The sequence below is a fragment of the Egretta garzetta genome, unplaced genomic scaffold (genome assembly GCF_000687185.1).
Source record: "Egretta garzetta isolate BGI_Z169 unplaced genomic scaffold, ASM68718v1 scaffold105, whole genome shotgun sequence".
NCBI lineage: Eukaryota > Metazoa > Chordata > Aves > Pelecaniformes > Ardeidae > Egretta > Egretta garzetta.
In genome coordinates, this window is record NW_009259598.1 from 70,401 (window position 1) to 81,286 (window position 10,886).

Sequence of the window (10,886 nt, forward strand, 5' to 3'; positions counted from 1 at the left end):
GCATATTCATGTGGGATAAATTTAAGCACTGGAGGCTGGACCTGCTAAGCTTTATCTAGTCAGTGGGGAGGGCAATTTCTCTGCAGAGTAATTCAGAGCAGAAACATGATGCCAATGTCTTGAATTATCCTGTGAAGAAACCTAAAATCTTACAATTTTTTAAATAACGCACTAGTTCTCACCATCTGATCCGCTACCTACTTCCTGCAAAGTAACCTAAGATCTCCAGGTGAAAATTATTATGAATGCATTGCTTAGCAATTTGCTGGGATTGATTAGTCGTATTAAAATGTCCCTGAAAATAAGCACCACCTGTAACAAACTCTCTCAATGTGCCTGCCTGCCCTAACTTCTCACAGGGGCTTGGTGGGGAGCCGTGCAACCTCAGAGGTAGGTTTGTGCATTTTACGTTAACCTTGTAGTTTGGGAATTTTGAAGGTATTTGAGAGATCCAAGTCTGGTTTGTTTTAATAGGATTTGGGAAGGCAAGGCTCACTTGAAAACCCTTACTTTTGCACTGAAGGAACATTGTATTTCTTGTGCGATGCTCTTCCAGGAAAAACATGGAGGCAGTTTGCAGAATAAAGACCAAAGGGCTCTAGACGCCTATAGCAACAGATTGAGAAATGTCCGCACATAGCATGTCAGCTGGAAGCTAGGAATGAGAAACAGCTTCAGCTGCTCTGACACCAATACTTTCTCTTAGAAACCCCCTGACAAACTGAGGAACTTTATTTTTATCCTTATTCTAAGTGAAAACTTATTATGAACAGGGCAGGACAAGATACATTTACAAGATGGGGTGTTTTGCCTTTTCCAGGGCAGCTAGGCAGCAGCTTGCTGCTGGGTACTGGGATGGAGCAATAGGGGAGTAGGGATGCGCGTGGGGCTGGGATTGCTGAGGACATTAATAGCCCCCACAAAATCACATATAACCCCTCAGTGCTAGCTGCTTATTCAATATATCTTAGTCAAATGGGGGGCTGTGCAAGGGGGGAAGGATGGGAACAAGAATTTAAGAGTAAACAAGAGGGTGTGTGCGCTTGGGAGGCTTGTTAGTGTGGAGGGGAAGGTATCTCAGACTGCGTAAGTAAGGGAAGGTTTTGTGGACCTGGGTGACTGAGAGAGCTGCGATGGTTTGCGTTGGGAGAGGGAGGTGTGAATGCGATTAAAATGCTGGAGCTTTACAAAGGACAAGGGAGGAGTTGCTGAGCAGGGGGCTATTTTTGTAGCCTCCAATCTGGGCTGCTGTGGGTTTAGTAAACTGGTGGTAGATTAAGATGTGGTCATGAAAGGAGTCCCTTCTACAGGCCAGGCCGCTTGCTCTTGGTGCTTTCTGCTTTCAGATGCTGCTGCTGTGGCCTCACCAGAGCTCTCATTCAAGGCACACCCTTGACATTGCTGTTCAAGCTTCCAGTGTTGTGAAGAGCTTGCTGCCTGGGCCAAAGCCAGCTCAAAGCCAGGAGCAAAGGATGGGTAAGGTACATGGGCCCCTACTTTAAGCCCCAGGAGAGTCTCTTCCTCAGGGATGAACCATGGAATGCAGGAGCTGGGTTCTCATTCTTCTACGTACGTATATTCACTGCCAAGGATTGTCATGTGATAGCAGGTAGAGCAACGTGTGCCGTCCGACTACAGATCAGGGCTGGGTGGGGAGAACAAGACTCCTTTTTCTGATCAGGACTTGTGAGAAAGGATCTGTGATGCTCTTGTGGGTCTTGCAAGGTGAAGAACTCTATCCTTGTGCTTTAGCTCTGTTTCTTCCTACCATGTTGTAAAGCTGTGGAAATCAGCTGCTCGTCATCATGTGTTTGTGTCTGTGGACTTCCTCAGCATCAAAGCTTCCCCTCTGGCTCTTTGCTGGAATCTCTTTGGGTCTTATCCTTCTGGTCTATTCACATCCCAGTGAGCCCATACAAACACAGCCCCACCATAATTTCTCGCGTGCTCTCTCCTCCCCACATTGGCCATTTTGCTTCTGGTTCATGAAGTTTAGAGTGGATGAAAATGTGAGTATGAAGCAAAGGGATTTTATTTGCTGATGAGAACTGTTCTGGTGAACAGGGAGAAATGGCATTAGCTTTTTTCCTTAGTTGGTGCAAGTACATTGGTGAACCAGATCGCCTTCTCTGGGTCTATTTGGATGGATTCTTTTCTTCTCCAGGTTTGTCCAGCAGCACCTTTCTCTACTGGGCCTGTCTTTAGGACTCCTCCATTTCTGTCTCAGGGGAACTATGTACATAAGGCGGCAGCAGCAACAAAATCATTTGGGAAGGAAAAAAACAGACTTAACAGCTGCATTGCTAAGCTCCTGCATCCACCCTTAGTGAGTGACTTCACCTGTTTCCTCCTGTGGGAGATAAATACTCCCTACCTGGGATGCTGAGAAGGTTAATTAGTTAATGTACTAATTAACCGAATGTGCTTTGAACAATGGAATTGCTTGAGGCAGTAGATCTCATGAAGGTCTAAGTCTAATGCTGGCTTTAACAAGGGTGGGCTCCCAGTTCTTATCAGCTGGGACACCTTGCCCTCAAGCAGAGAGAAAAGAATTGAACTTATCTGCATTATTCATGCTGTTGCCGCAGCACAACTGAAGCACAAATGGCCGGAGTCCATCCAAGCTCTTCCCTGCCTGCTTCTCCCACCAAGGCTGAAATTGCAGATGACTTTCTTCTCACGAACACAGCTCTGGGACTGCAGGCCAAGGAAGCGGAGAAATCCAAGCTAGGGTTTTTGACAACATTGCTAGTTGTCTTGTACATCCCACCTTGCTTTAGAGGACTGCACACACCCAAAGGCGTCTAGAAGATGGATGGTGGTAGAGAGCACTCTGCCTGCTAAAGTTGAGAGATGGCTTCACTTTCCACATCACTGGGACCCATCCCAAACTGTATTTGGAGCTGCAGCTGCAATGAATCCCGCAAGCCAAACCGTTTTAGACTTTGGCCAGTCCTGAGCTCATCCAAAGGCCATTTCATGCAGCTTCAAGCACGTATGTGTCTACAGAGGCAACTGAACAGTGAAGTCAACCCCCCCAGCAGAGGCCATTACCTAGTTCCAAAATGTTCCAACAAAGATGTAACCACCGGAGAGGACAGAGGTTGCTTGCCTTACTCGGGCATGAATACAGCAATCCATCTAGACCCTGCACTTCATTGGGGTGCCAAAAGTTACCCCTTAAGAGGTAGACTGTCCCCAGGCCATCCTGTGTGGGCTGGGTGGAAGAGAAATGATGACAGTTTTGATTGCTCGGGGAACCGAGGTAGAGTTTGATTTCCAAGTGTGAGACTAAATTCTCCTTCTGCTACAGTTCTGCAAGCTCTGAAACTCTGCAGGTTTAGCTGGGCTCCTCCCCAGCTGAACAAGAAAATGCAAGGCAATGTCACAGCTATTTCTTCTGTGTCACATTTATACAATGCAAAGGCCTAATCTTAAGAAGCTGAAATTCATAATTAGGCAGGCAAGAACCTACAGTCTGAAAAATGCATCCCTCTCTCTAGTCTAGTCTGAGGCGTGTATTGTATTTGGCTCTGAAGGGCTGAGTTTTCAGAGCTGCGTTTTCAGAAACGAACTGCTGCTGAAAGCAGGCCCCCTACAATAAGCAAGATTAGCAAAGGTTCCCACCTCCAGCAGTTCTGCCGATGACACCAACGGACAGATTTTCATCGCCCTTTTGGCTGAGCCCTTCTGGAGCTGTGGCCGTATTTTCTACAGGCAGAATTCTTTACAAAACTCCCCTTTTCCAATGCAGAAACTGTACAGATTCCTAACTGCAGCCAAGTTTGACCACAGATACCATAACACAGATCCATCTCTCTTCCCTCTCTGTTGATGCAAAAATGTCTTGGAGAAATAATATCAATAAGTCTTTGCTAATTGATGGTGTTGTGTTGGCTTTGACCCATCAGTTGTTTGGCCATCCTCAACTGTCATTTCCTAAAAACAATATTTTTCTGCTTGTTTATCTTCCCCGGCCTTGTTTGCACACAGCCACCACCCAAAAACCTCTCTCTGTCCAGGGAGTAGGATTTATTGCCTCTGTTTCAGTAGCAGCAGAGCACAGAACAATGTAGGCCCTATGCAAACAAGTACTGCTGTTTTCTTTTGCTTTTCATTTATTCCTTAGTGGTAAATCAGTGCATTCCAAAACAAACAAAAATCAGAAGATTTAGGACCCAAAGAGCCATCCAGAGCAATATAATAGGGGCTGAAGACAGGTTGCATTTAGAAGTTAAGCAACAAGTACCCCTTGAAAGCAAGTGAAATGTTTCATCTGCGATGCATTCCTCAAATGGTTTCTGGCCAGTAAGGATGTTTTGGCACTCTGCAAATGGCAGAAGCTCAGGTGCCTGGATCACTTGACGTCACACACAGGAGAGATCTGGGCTGAGCATGAAAACTGTTCTGGGCAAGGAGCATCTTCATCTTCTGTATGTGGATGGCACTTAGTACAATGAATATCTCAAGACGCTCCAATGGCCAAATGCGACACAAGTAAGAGCTAATGTAAGTGCTGGTTAACACAGTTTGAGTATACAGGACACCAGGACCCAGAATTATAACCCTTAGATTTTGTCCTGACTGTCATCAAGCTTGACCTTCCAGAAGACCCTAAAGGACCATGCAAGCTTGAGCCGCTGCATTACAAAAAAGCATTGATCCACACACCAGCTCCTCCTTTGACTTCATATCAGCCCAAGCCAGCACATCGGCCTGGCATTTGCAAGCCAATGCAGGGCTGCCGTGTGGTTTTTGCGTAGTTGGACAAGATTGCCAAGGAAAAGAAGGCAGAATGAATCCTCAGGATCCTGCAGCAGCAGCTATCAACTTTAACCAGTGTTCCGACAGAGCAGGACTGAAAGCCCAGTCCCTTCCATGACCACGCGGGAACCGCATAGCCTGAACTCAGGATCCCACGTGATGAACAAGACTTTACAAGCCTGGCAGCTGAACATAATCCACCTTTACCTGCTTGAGATAAAGTTGAGCTCAAATGAGCAGGCGGTGTCTGGAAAGCTGAGCTTATCGGCGCATTACAAAGATCACTTTGAACTTTTGTTCAAAGCCCTTTGGAGAAGACGCCCACTCTCCCTCCAAGGAAGAGGCTTTTCCTGGTCTTGGCCCCGCTGTTTGCAGCGACTGTAGCCGGTTCGTTGGCTGCGGCTCTCCCGGGGCTCCCTCTGGCCTGACCTACGCTGCCGAGCCCAGCAGGGAGAGGGAGCAGATGCCGTCGCAGCACCCACGGCTCAGAGAGCGCCTTGTTCTCATCCTGCCTGGAGTGGCCATGGCAGACACGGATAAAAGCAGTGCCCGGGAGGCATCTGCCTGCAACGGGGTGTGCGCTGTTGATGCGCAAGGATGAACAGATGGGTTGATTACACAGGGAGAAATGGACACTAATCGTATCCAGATTCACCAGCTGCAGGATTTCCTCCTGAGCCCTAAAGGACAGGAAGCCCGTACCTGCTTCGTTATCCTGTCTCTGTTCATTAGCCCCTTCCCCCGCCCTGGGAACCACATCTCGGCTAATCCCCTGGGCAGGGGAGGGCCCAGACTGCAAAGCTGAGATCCAGATGGGAAATCCCGCAGTGCTCAGGCATGGCTGGATCCAGCCCCACGTCAGGGGCCTGTCCTGGCTGTCAGCTCCAGCCCAGCCAGGCTCCACCAGCTCAAGTTTCCCTACTTTGGGAGCTCATTGCCGGACTCTTCTTTTGCCATTGAACAGCCGGGAAGACTTTGGGATTAACGAGAGCAAGTTGCACAACAAAGACTGCGTTGGGGATTGACACATCGCATGTCACCACGTCTCTGCTGAGATGCAGCCGCTTCTGGGGTGGACTCCAGCGTATGTTGAACAGCGCACGACCGATGGAGCCAGGGCGTGAAGGAGATCTTGTAGATTTAAAACAGCAGAGGCGATACCCCAGCAGGCTGTAGGATGACTGGCCAGGCTGAACTGGGAGGTGATGGTGGAGATCTTATCCGTATTCTTGTTCCTGGGAGACTGAAGCATGCTGAGTGGTTGGGCTTCAGCGCCTCCTTAGCTGTTGTGCAGTGCCAGCTTGGAGAAAGGAGCAAAACCCTCCTAGATCCCTTTATCCGTGTCCCTCTGTGTCCATCCCAGCTCCCTTCTGAGGCAGTGATGTGCTCCCAAGGCAGTGCAGCTGGAGGGATGATCCCAGGCGTCCTCCCTGTGGGGCTGCTCAGCTCCCAGGGTCTTAACCCAACCCTTCTCCAATAAGCGGGAGCCCTGGGAGCAGATGTGCAGAAATTCAAGCTGTTGATCACATTGATATCGGCACCCTCCCTGACTTTTGGTGGAGTGTCCACATGAGGAGTGCAGCCTGCTTGAAAAATGTTATAACCCAAGCCGTTGCTCCTTATTGGGCTTTTGGGGCCCCTCTTCTCTTGCATGCCCAGGGTGCCTCCATTCCTACCTCTCAGGCTTCTGTTGTCAAACTCCGTGCAAACAAATTAGCCCGCTCCCATCCTGCTGCCTGCTCCCAAGCCATCCTGGCTCTGCATGCCAGGATGCCACGTGCTGCCCCTGTGACCTCCATTCCCCTCGGCAGAGCCGGTGCCCAGTGCCGAGCAAGCCAAGACTAAAGGAGAGGAGAACTGCTCCCTGAATTCTCAGTGCTACTCCCAGAACCCCCCTGCCCAGCCGAAGCTGCTTCAGGTCCCCACGGCTGGCACTCAAACATCAGCACAGGCCATCCCACGAGTTCAAACCAGACCCTGAAGATCCTGACTGAACAGTTGACCGAGTCAAAGCTGGCCATGGCTGCGCCGCAGAGCCCTCAAGCTGCGAGAAAGAGGTGGAGGAAGCAGCACAGTGCTTGTCATGGTTTTGCAGGTGAGGAGAAACCTCCTGCCCGGTCCTGTGTGGGCCAAGGCTGCCCTGGGATGCATGGCCATCTCCCTTGGGCTGGTCCTGGGTCCCCAAGCCCAGCAGGACAGTGACGCTGATGTGCTGGCAGGGAATGAGCGGGAGAGGTGTTTGGAGAGCCACCACCCCCTAGCCTGGCTATGGACCTCCCAAAAGCACAGGGTGATAGATACAGGGTGATATTTGGTTGTCATCATCGCAATAGTAGAATACCTACCTCTTAGACACCACAGACCTGACTTTATGCAGCATGTTGGTCGTACCCTTTGTTGGGCTACTTCTCCTCTTACATTTTCTGTGGCCAGGTCTATCTCGTGAACAACCCTAGCATGCCAAACCCAGCGTGCATGAGCCCCGCGTATCTCGTGGGCTTTCCAACTGCAAAGCCAGACAGCACAGCTCAGTGCCCATGAGCAACCCTACAATAACAAACCGGCCGCCTCGCTTTGTCCTCCCAGACCTCACCTTTCGCAGCAGCCAAGTAACATCAAAGATAAACAGTAGCCATGAGCAACTCCGCAATAACAAACCAGTGCTACAGGAAAAAAGTGGAGGGGAAATTAGGAAATGAAAGAGGTGGCAGAGAGAGAGAGGAAAAAAAACCTGTGGGAAGGAAAATAAACAATATTGATTCTTCTGAGGACCAGCTGGGGGTGGTACAGAGGGTGAATCAGATCTGGGCACCTCTGGATACTGTATGCTCCCCATGGTGCGTGAAGCATCAGCTCTCCCTTGGACTACAAGGATCCCGTTAAACTTGTGCCCCCAAATCCATCATTGGAACAATTAGTGGAAAGGCTGAGGATGGAACCCACAAAGGCCAAGTTCAGTCTCCCTGCCTTTTACCCCCTCTTTCCCCACCAGAAGTTGTCACTGGAGTGGTGAAGGCTGAATACAGGGATGGTCCAGCATGGGGGAAGCTGGTCCCTCAGGTCTGGCCTGGGGAGACGCAGAGCACAGCGTTTTCTGCTGGCAATTGCTGGTTTTCTGGGGCAATTTTCACCAATGCAAGTTTTGCTCCAAGTTGGGGGGTTTTTTTCAATTAAAAAAAAAAAAAAAATCACAATCCAAACCCTGCCTTGGCCAAACCTGGCCCTTTTAAGGAAAGGAAATTTCCCAGAGCCACCCTTGACAAACCTGGAGGCCCGATCCTGCTCTCAGGAACGTCGGTGCCAATCCAGAGTGGCTCTGCTGACTGCGGGGGGCTACAGCAGCCAGACCAGGCTCGAGCCTTGGAGAAAAGCTCCTGGTCTCTCACCTGGGGATGGAGCAGAGCTCACACCAGAGCAGCCTGAGAGCAAACTCCTGATTCAAAGGCAGTAACCGGCAGAAAGATCCAACTCCCAATTGCAAGAATTCATCCTTTTTGCTGAGCCATGTTCTGGAAGCGCGAGCCCTATTTTGCTGCGAGCTGTGTGGAATAAACCAGCTGCATCCCTTGGCTGGATGGCTCTTCCAGGGGTGCCAGATGTTTTGCTTAGGACACGTCAGAAGTGTATTGCTTGAGTTTAGACTTTCTCTCCTCTCGGGCTGCCTGCTGCAGAGCCCACCGGAGCCGTTGGGTTCAGTGTTTGTTTTTTTTTTATATCCGCTCTCCACTAGCTTTTTCCAGGGAAGCAGTAGGGACTGGGGACAAATTGGGAAAGGTCTGGTTCCACCCCAGCCCCTGTTTGTATAAATAATCTGTAAGGGGAAAGCTGGACTGATGAGCAAAACACCTTCTCTGGCATTAAGGGTCTGGCTGCAAACCGGCATGCAAATGTGCTCTGCTGAAGAGGGCAGCCACAAATTTTGGGGGTCGGACCCCATGAATGACTGACTGCCCCCAGCTCCCACAGACACGGGAGTTTCAGCTCCCAAATCAACGGCGGGATATTGTGAAAGCCTACCTACGGCTGTGCCGAACGGCAAGGTTCAGAGCCGCACCCCAGCGTCCCGCCTGCCAAACCTGGATGCAGGAGGCCACACAGCTCGCTGCGGGGCTGGGAAGATACGCAACACCCGGGACTGCATCTCTGGGAGGCACGGGGAAGGCGAGGCAATTTTGGGGATGTCCCCGGAGCACAGCTGACACAGCCAGCACAGGCTGGGAGGTCATGGAGGCAAAGCAGGGCCGGGGCGTTCGCGTGCTTTGTGGCCAGTTCGAAGGCTTTACTGTAGGCCCATGCGTCACTCGCTGAAAAAGGGTTTTTTTTGGAGAAGGGAAGAGGAGGGGGGAAGCCAGAGGGGGGGGGAAGGAGGAGGAAAAATTTGGTGAAGGAGGAGGGGCAGCTTTCATGGCTCCTGAGCGCCTGCGAAGTGCACGGCGGCCGAGAAGGAGGACCCTGCCCTGCAAACAAGCTGCTTTTGTTGCGTCCCAAAAGGGCCTAAATTAAGTTTGACAGAAAGAGGGCAGATTCACATGCGCTGGGGCCAAAGCCCCAGGCTCGGTTACGGCCGAGCAGCCAGGGAGAGCTTCGGCACGGCGGTGCCAAAACTCGCCCGGGGGCGGGGGGGGAGGCGCGAACCAAGCAGCCGCCGGAATGCTCCCTTGGCTGGCTTTGCCTGCCGGGGCCGGCGGAGCCTCCCGCCCCGCTCCTGGGCATCTCCCCGGCCCTGCCGCCTGCCCTGGCACGCCGTGCCAGTGTGAAAAACAAGCCAGCTTCTAAACAGTTAATGCTGACAAAACCAGACCGCTTGAGTTCCCTCCTTCCCGAGTCGTTCCTGGTGTAATTCACCTCCCCAAAAAGAAATAAAATTATCCTCTTCCTCTGACCTTGCCCGGGTGCCCTCCCTCCCTCCTTCCCTCCCGTCCTCCCTCTCCTTCCTTCCACCCTTCCCATGCCCCCACCCTGCGCTGGCACGGCCAGCCGGGAGCACGCGTGCCCGCCGGTCTGCTCGGCGCTACGAGCTCCCACCACGTTAGCTGCGGCTGCCATGTTGAATTGCAAATCCGACATGATTCGACATATTTTTTCCCCCCCTCGGCGGTGCCCGGTGGGGAACTAAAGAAGCACCCGTGCAACACGCACCCAGCCCCGGGTGGCTCTTGGGGACGTCCCGGGTGGCGGGGCGAGGGCAGGGAGAGAAATCACCCTCCAGTCCTGCTCCAAACCCTGCACGTAGGGACCTGCCTATCTGCTACACATCCCTCTCTATAGGAGACCGATTTTAAAGTCGGATGTTTTAGCACCAAGGGCCAGAGGACTCGATGGGAAGGGGTTTCGGGGAGAAGGCAGGTTACAGCAACAACAAAGCGACTAAGCAAGTGGAGGAACAAAACGTTATTTCAAAAAAAAGGCAAAAAAAAAAAAAAAAACCAGCAAAAATTAAGAGTGAGGTTCGATTTCGTACCAAGGCAGCAAGAGAGACGCACCGTGGAAGAGAGTGGTTTTGTTGTTGAGTGGTGGCTGGATTTAGCTCCGCTTATCCGGACAATCATCGGGGAAGGATCCTTTTCCGAGAAAGGCCAGTTTGAGTGAGACAGCTTTTTTTTTTCCCTTCTCTCGCTCGCTCTCTCCCCTTTCCTTCTCCTCGCAGCTCAACGCCAAGAAATGGGCGGTGCCTGGATGCCAGGCTCCATCCGAACGAGACACCCAAGGCCAACGGAGGCTGGCACAAAGGCGAGCTGGCAGGAATTCCTGCACTCGGAGCCGCGCGCCCGCGGGACGAGCCCGCCACCTCCCCAAAAAAATCAACCTCCAATACCGCCCGCTCCGGAAAGTTGCCTCGTTGGGCTCGAAAACGCCCCACCAGGCTCAAGCACGGGGGGGGAAAAAGGACAAGGGGAGAGGGGGGAAAAAAAAGAAAAAAAGCAAAAAAAAAAAGCCAAGACCTTCCTTTGCATCGACGCAGGTTAAACAAAAGGCCTGGGGAGGTGGGTTTTTTTTTTTCCGCCCCCACGGGCTCCTTTTCCCGCCTGCCCGTCCCCCTCCTCCCTCCTCGCGCCCTCCATCGCCGGCTCCCTCGCCCGCCGCCCCAGCGTCCCGGCAGAAATGAGCCCAGGGGGCCATCC